The sequence below is a fragment of the Cydia fagiglandana genome, chromosome 18 (assembly GCF_963556715.1).
Source record: "Cydia fagiglandana chromosome 18, ilCydFagi1.1, whole genome shotgun sequence".
Taxonomy (NCBI): domain Eukaryota; kingdom Metazoa; phylum Arthropoda; class Insecta; order Lepidoptera; family Tortricidae; genus Cydia; species Cydia fagiglandana.
This window is the reverse complement of record NC_085949.1, coordinates 6,588,023-6,596,447: the sequence shown is the minus strand read 5'-3', so window position 1 is coordinate 6,596,447 and position 8,425 is coordinate 6,588,023. Positions and strand designations below refer to the sequence as shown.

At 34.8% G+C, this 8,425-nt stretch overlaps 1 long non-coding RNA gene across 1 annotated transcript; it reads left to right on the top strand.

The window, feature by feature from the left end:
* Positions 1-3,055: 3,055 nt before the first annotated feature.
* LOC134673334 (uncharacterized) lies at positions 3,056-5,838 on the top strand. The gene is made up of 2 exons (XR_010099462.1): positions 3,056-3,459; positions 4,078-5,838. It is a non-coding gene; the product is annotated as an uncharacterized LOC134673334 (long non-coding RNA).
* Positions 5,839-8,425: the final 2,587 nt, after the last annotated feature.

The following is an 8,425-nucleotide window of genomic DNA, read 5'->3' as shown; positions in this document are numbered from 1 at the left end:
TGTAGGTAGATAGGTATCTCTTTAAATAAATAACAGGTACTAACAGCTTAAAAGAACTCTTGCATGTAGTTGCTATATGTGCTTGTATTATTTTGGATTTGAATAACTTGATTATTCATTCTATATGTAACTATAGGTACATACAAGACGGTTCTTTAAGCCTACCTACCTACCTACATAAATAGTACCTACACTTGTAAACGTTTTAAATAAAATCGGAAGCCTGTGACTTGAAAGGGCATTAACAATATGGGAATGTTTAGATTGATTCATTGACGAAGACGCATGGTTTGCTTCATAATTTCAAATTATATTCGCTAACTGTAGAGTTAAAGTTTAGTCATGGCAAATCTCGTCACCGTGAATGACACTTTCTAAAAGTGCCTATTAAAGTAAATCCTTTCCCCTTGTCGAGCGAAGAACTCGCAACTAAGGGAATATTACCCATAAACATAAACTTCATTTGAATGATATTCTTAAGCTATGTCTGTTATGGTTCCACCTGCGTAAGGTGTGCCTAAGAGAATCTTTTATTCAGTCACAAACTAACGTCAAGTTATTTGTGATGATACCAATATGTTGTGTACCTATTTAAGCCTGCGCAAGGCTGCCATGTTTCCACCTGCGTAAGGTGTGCCAAAGAATCTTTGATTCATTCACAAATTGATGTCAAGTTACTGATGATGATATTACAACCTATATAAGCCTGCGCAAGGCATGTCAGAAATTAAATGATATGGTCATAACACAGGCGAGCGAGTAGGCCACAATCATAAAAATATAACAAAGATGAATATGTAAATACCTCCTTTTGGACAAAGGACAAGTGAAAAGGGTTCTAACAAAATAATGTTCTGGGTAAAAATCAGTCGAAATAGGTTACGTTATTCGAGGTTTCATTTTTGTTTACCAATCTATTTTAAGGGTCCCGGATACCCTATTGGCTAAACTCAAAATTGGAATAATTAACATTTCTAAAATTATAATATAATAGATATGAAATAACCTAAGATTCCAGGCCTATCTCGACTCATTTTTATTTTAAAGATGAAAAAATCTTTGCACCCTAATATAAAATTGTGGTCTAGAGACGCTAAGCCTCATAACGTTGGTGGCATAGATAATACTAAGAGATTTAGTCACCTAAATTCGACCATAAGCCCAGACAGAATATTGATATTTAGAATAAGGTGTGGTCAATCCTCCAAGGTCCAGATAATCTGTGGACTCTAATTAAATCAGGCTCACTTAAGCTCACGACACAACATAGCTTACGGTTCAATTCTGAAATAAGCTATGTTTAATATCACTGATGGTGTGAAAATAAAATTACAAGAGCACAAACAGCCTGCTCAAGGTGTACAAAGGGTTCCGTTTAGCGGCCCTATGAATATCTAAAAACCTTTGAAGTCTATGCCTGCTATGACAGACTAGAAATTAATATAAATTATATTTGCCTCGAGAGCACTAGTCTTTCAGTTAACATTTTTACGAGTACCTACCTATGTAGGTACACGACATAACCAAGGTTAGGTACCTATTTAATTATTATATCCCTGACTGGCATGGTATAGGAAAATTGTCATGTGCTGCACAAGCATGTTGGAAATAAAAATGTACAAAACTGACCTAACGGGGCGTTTATGAATGATTTATTTTACACCCTTATGTCTGCCTTGTGAACCTTGAGGATTCGAACCACCTTGATCGTAAGTGCTCCTATGCACAGATTAAGTTTATTTTAAACTACCCATGCACTAATCTCAAAGGCACGTGCTTCTATGCACGGACCAAATATTGTTATCACTTAATTCACTTAACATTATTCGTCATAGTTTGATACTATACGTTTAACAAATGTACCCACCGTGGAATGTAATGTACCCAGTCATAAGGTTTTTAATAAACAGTGACTTAATGGTTTGCACGAACGATTCTAGTATAACTTCTGGGCGGTCACGTCTAGGGCATGACCCTCTAGTTCTCAATTTATACAAAATTATAGCATTGCGATACTGTTTGCTTTGCACAATGTGAAACAGCAGCAAGCCTTGCGAAAAGGCGAAGCTATTTTGAAAGGCGAGTACTTTTCAAAAATACATTGTAATATATATAAATATGTTTTTGTCGTGGAACAAGTACACCCAAACAAATGCAGTCATTTATATTATATTATAATATGTTGGCAAAACTCTGCAAAAGAGTTATATAGTCTGTCTGTACAGTGTAACTTGAAGGCATCAATGCACATGAATCTCTTGAAACATGGTGGATCAATTAATTTACACCCCGTCTGTGTCTTGCTCCTATTACCAAATCCACAAGTTAAGGACCTCAACCTATATATAGGTACCCTTCTTGCTCGAGACCTGTAAAAAATGTACACAATAATTTCATGCAGTCAAGTGTCGGAAAACTAGATCCACACACTTAGCGATATCGTGAATATATATCCAAGAACTCTGTATATTGCCTCCCAGGAGGCGGGATGTTATTAGACTAACCTATATAGTAGGTAGTAGGCCAGAGATATAGTATACAAAAGTACACTGGCCCAAATTAAGTAATATTATATTTCAGAATATAAAATAATTTACAATCTTGCTATTATTGAAATATAAACAAGTAACAATTATCCTTAGTTCATAAGGAGGATAAGTATACCTAAATATCTAATAGATTCGACAAAGTGTTGATTCTAGCATTGGATAAAATAGGTCCCTCTTAAAGGGCCTCTGCGCTGTGGCTTTGGGGCCACAGGCGCCCGGCAAATGGTCGGGAACCCCCTGGTTTCCCACAGCAAATAATGTAAAATCACGAAATAAGCACATAAATTTGTATTATTATTACGCTGCACAAACTTCTTCATGATAATTATTTACTTGTAGTAGGCGTAATATCATTCAGCCTCTGGCCATGTTAAGTATTCAGAGTACCTAAAATTTTAAAATTTCTCAACGAGAATTCAAAATTTTGTATCAGATTTCTGAACGCATAGTCGCGCCCCCGCGCGCGCGCCGCTTCTGTCGCCCTCATTGACGTTTTTCATGCAGCCGCGGCCATTACGTCCTATTAAAATAAAAAAGTATTTATATCAAATAAAGGACGAAATATGTAAAGAAGAAAATAAAATAGTATATCTTATTTACCAATATTGCGGAATAGAAGAAAAAATAAGAAGATTGGAGAAGATTCAAGAGCATACGCGTTCAAATCCAAATACGGCGTCCTTTCGTTGGAAAAGGCCCAGACGCGTTACATACCGATCGATGGATCATGGTCTTCAACCTATTCTAGGTCTGCAATTCTGCATCATCTAGATCCCTATCTCCGCCAGCGGCGTAGAGAAGTAGATATCGCTCGGTATCCAGATGTAAGCCTCGCTCTCCAATAGTGCCAGCATTCGGTTAATTATTTAATACACATAATATTCCGAAAAGGAACATTAATTATAATCAGGTAAAAAATATGATTTGTTTAAGTTATTTTTATCTGGTGTTAGTGCTGTGCGTTGGAGTGTTATAACTAGCCAACTGGTTGCTGACTGTACTTGGTTATGATGTGCATATGCATTCTGTAGCGCTATTCTCTGTTTCTAACTGCATAAAATGGCTGTGCTAATCATTTTGGAGTGTTAATCTAGACATCTCTGTTTGATATTCGCATTTGGCAACTTTGGCGTACTACACTAGGTGCGTTCACTGCCAATAGCCAGGGGATATTGTCACATATTCCTTGCCAACAACACTGAGACATTGCTCATTTCCTACCTGATAATAGGGTGCATTATAAGCCACCTACAAGTCTTGCTAGATAAACTTACCTACTGGGTTTTGTGGCGTGTTAGACTAGACACCGCTCTTAACCTAATGAGTTAATCATGTGGTATGCCAGATTAGGCCGTCTCTTGATATATACTCATCTTCAAGTAGGTGAAATTAAGAAGGTACTTACTTATTCTAATGTCAGCAAGCGAAGAATTAAGCGAGCAAACCTTGACATTGTCGGAGGGACGCACCAGAATTTTGGATATTATGGGAAAAATCCTTATAGGATAGTGTTGTTGTTTGATTACAGATAAATAATTAAGAACATTATAAAAGAAGTATGACCCGGACAAGATTACAAAAAACTACTCTGCGCTGTAAGAAATTATTGGTCCTCCAAAGATGAACCCACAGACTTAACCTGCAGCTGGCGAGATTCTTGCCAGTGGGGAACGAGGCTAAGTATTGAAATGGTACAAAATAAAGTTTCCTGTTCTCTGACTGTGATGATTTAGCTCTCAAAAATTGTGTACTGTACCAGCTATAAGAAGGTATTGTCACTTCTAAGTGATTCTGTCCATTTTTTGAAATTAAATACTGAATCATAATAAATGGCATAAGAGGTTTATTAAATCTTTTAAACATGCTGTTGACAAGTGATGTTTTAAGAAAATCTAGCAGAAGAAGTTTAAACTCCGGCAGCCCAGCCCGTAAGCCTGGCACTTTAAACTTCAAAGGCTCAAATACCAATCATATTTTCTAACGTATGATTTGCTGTTGTATTTGTTTCATACAATAAAGTATTTATTAAACATAACAATATACAAAAACCCCTGGTCAAAAGCAAGGAAGAGGAAGCAGAGCAAGACTTTCCTCTCTGCAGTCACAATGTGGTCGCCACAGTGGTCGCACACAGCGACATCACAACAGCCTGTGTTCATTTAGAACAAATTCTTAAAAGCTGTGGTTTACTTAATTGTATGTACCTAACCTACCTTTTTTCACATATAAGGATTTTGTCTGGTCTATCTCATACAAAGTTCCTTTTTTATCTGTGCCAACACCTACAAGTATTCCGAAATATGATCACTTCTGTGAAATTGATAGTCGAATACTAGAAAAATATGTGACTGAGGTATATACTGTGTGTACAAATATATGCCTATGATGACCTTATAAAATCATGTTCACTTTATAGGTACCTATAGGCAAGATCCATATATTAATATATAAGCACATTTAGGTAGTGCAACTGAGCGGTTTTAAGTTAACAAGATATTAGAATTGCCAGAAACTAAGAACACAAAATTGTTAAATGAGCACTAGCTCCAAGATGTTTTACTTGATTTCTTGAATGTAGAAAACATATCTGTTTCATGTGGAAAGATGAGATTTCAGTTTTTAGTCTTAACATACCTAGACTATTAAACTAGATATCTCTCTAGCTAGATATATGTGCCAGACCTTTTATGAAGTGTTTAAGATCACATACACACACAGACTGTTTAGATGATAGATATATCTATTGTTGATACTCCTTATAACAAATGTTATACTATGTAGGTACTTATACAGGACACACTTAATTTTAGTCTTGGTACCATTACCTATGTGGAGTTATAATCAAATGGAACTAGCTTCTTAGTACCTCAGAAAGCTGGCTACTATATAGATTTATTTCTTTACCTACTAGGGAAAAAATTCAAAGTTAATCAAAAGATAAAGCCCTTTATAAATTGGTACATTGCTAATATAAATTGGTTGTTTGTATAGTTATAGGATAAGTTTGGCTATCTGTATGTTTACACAAACGCTTTAAGGGTTAAAGAGCTGAAAAGACAAAAATACATACTTAAGTATACTAAATTCAATATATTTTAAGGAAACCTAGTGTGACATTTTTTTTGGTGGCTCATTAAAATAAAGATTTATAAATATACTTTCTGCAGATATTTACTTACTTACAGTAATAGTTTATTGACACGCTGGGGCGGCAGATTAGAATGAGTTAGCTGTTGGATTATGGAAGGAGTCAAAAAGAATATATATTACATTAAATTTGTTCAGCTTATGGTGGTCTTTTATGTTTAAAGACTTTCTTTCCGGTTTAACAGATTGTGAGATGCTTCTGAGAGCACAGCTTGACAACACAGCTATCGCAATTATTTATAAACCGAATAGGTGAAATTAAATCCTGTATTTTTATGGCTAGGAACATTTTGCAGTGGTGCGAAAAAAGACATTACAATATTCTACTTAAATGATATATTTGTGCTATAAAGCTATTAAGTGATAACTGGGGATTTTAGAGTTAATACAAAGTTTTAATACAAATTTGAAATGTCTTGCAACATTTTGCAACTTCATATACCTATCGAGTTATTGGTAGCCGTGCAGATGAAATATGTGAACGCTATACATATATCCTGGTGAAGTAACCCAGATGTTTTTTCTACATAAGTAGATGCTTTCACGTTTTCATGCATATAAAAATTATTTTATCTATGCTTTTCTTTAATTTGAAATGAAATCTAAGGTATTAAAGTTATAGGAAAACCAGAAGGCACGGTCACTGAAACTACTCAGTTTAACAAAATATTTATAAGTATATGTTACATATAATTGTAAAGAGTAAGAGCCCCAGCTCTCAATTAAATAAACTTATTCTATTAACCGATTTCAAGTTTCAACATGGTTATCCCAGTGTTATCCGGGGAGTGTCATCAGCCATCTCTGAACGAGCAGGGAAGAGGAGGAGGAGACAGGAGGAACTTCTGATTGGTGAGGCCAACAGTATGGTGTAATCCCTTGCGCCCAACACCGTCAAGCAACATGATGCCTAAACACTTGAAATACTGGTGTATATTTTGTGAAAATAATTACATTATTTTATGGTATCTGTTCCAGAAGTGCTTGCCGTTTTAATAGCATTACTTATGCTAGGTATAGAAGTGTAATTTTCTGTAAATCTGTTCTTGGGTTTTTATTGGGGAATAGGCTCTCCTCAAATGATACAATTGAACATTTTAGGAAGAACGTTTTTTAGATTACACCCACCTCAACATTAAAGTGTGAGCTGATACCTTAATCAGTCTTAAATTACTTATCAACAATGTCACCAACTAATGAAAATATTTCATTAGGTACAGACAGAAAAAGTAAAAAATTACTTTATTTCTTTTATTAGCCATTGTGATTATACGCAACGTGCAAACCCTCAAATTGATAAAATATGAAACTTTATTCTGATTTTTGATAAAGACCTTTATGGGCTTTATAAATTACAGTAACCTTTGCTACCTTCAAAATTAATTTTTCAAGATAAAACTAAATTGAAATTGAGTAAGGTTGCTTAAGCTAAACATTGGTTAGCTATATATAAATGAATGATAATATTCGTGATGGTAGATTATAAAATTGTTAGTGATTATATATTATTGCCTTCAAAAACCTCATGCAAAATTGCATGTTAACTCCTAATTTCTATAAGTACCTACTACATCTCAAGCAATAAAATTCTATGTCTATTTCAAAGAAAAAATCTCTTCCTAAACGATTTGTAGATGGACTAAGTCCTACTCTTAAAAAATAGTGGTGTTGATATTTTTTAATCCCACCACTCATTTAACCCATTATGCGCAGCCTGACAAGGCTGCTCAGGCTGACAAGCAGCAAAATCGTTTAGGAGTTACAAAAACATTATACTTCTAATAATTTTGCTCAATTTCATAATCATAGTTCCATCTAATTCTAATAATTATATAAAGATATATCCTTACTATCTAGTTAATGAGAAAATACGTGTTACCAAAGGTTGTAAGCAGCAACACACTATCAAGAGTTGCTTATAGTTGTTGAATTCGTTAAAAATTGCATCTCATGCTAACATTTGATTTCTTTGATAGTCCTATAATAATTGAGTTTTAAGTGGTACTTGGTGCTATTAATGAAATACCTATTAATAAGAAACAAATTAATTTTGTTTCAATTATCATATGACAGGCAGTTTGATGAAATAATGATCTCTATATCTATAATGATCACTAGATCTCTAAATAATGTTGTTAACTAAATATACATATATACTGAAAATAGTTGATGATAACTAAAAAGGTACCTACTTTAAAAATGAAATCATAAATCATTGATTTCATTATTGTAAGTAATACAAAGCCAAAACAAACTTTGAATACTTATCTCTAAACATCTACAAGTAAATAATTATCATGAAGAAGTTTGTGCAGCGTAATAATAATTGGAAATTAAACGAACTTACCTGTAAGTGAAGTTCTATTTCAATTATATTAGCTGCACAAACTTCGAAATGATAATCCCTCCCGCCCAGTACCCGCGTTGTCCTGAGACAACCAGGGATTTTAATAGTGAAAAATCCCTGTCAAAGTTTAAGATAATATTGGCTTTGCTGAGTTGCGGGCCAAGCTGTCATATCAGTTGGCATATTCACTGCCAGCGCGAGCTACGAGCGAAGCTGATAATATGCGTTTTCCGCTTTGTAGCGACAAGCGCCTAAGACTAGAGAACCTGCCTAGGTAGCGGGTCACTGGCAGTGAAAGTATTATGTCTTGGCTTGTTACTCTAAACTAAATGAGGGCGACAGAAGCGGCGCGCGCGCGGGGGCGCGACTATGCGTTCAGAAA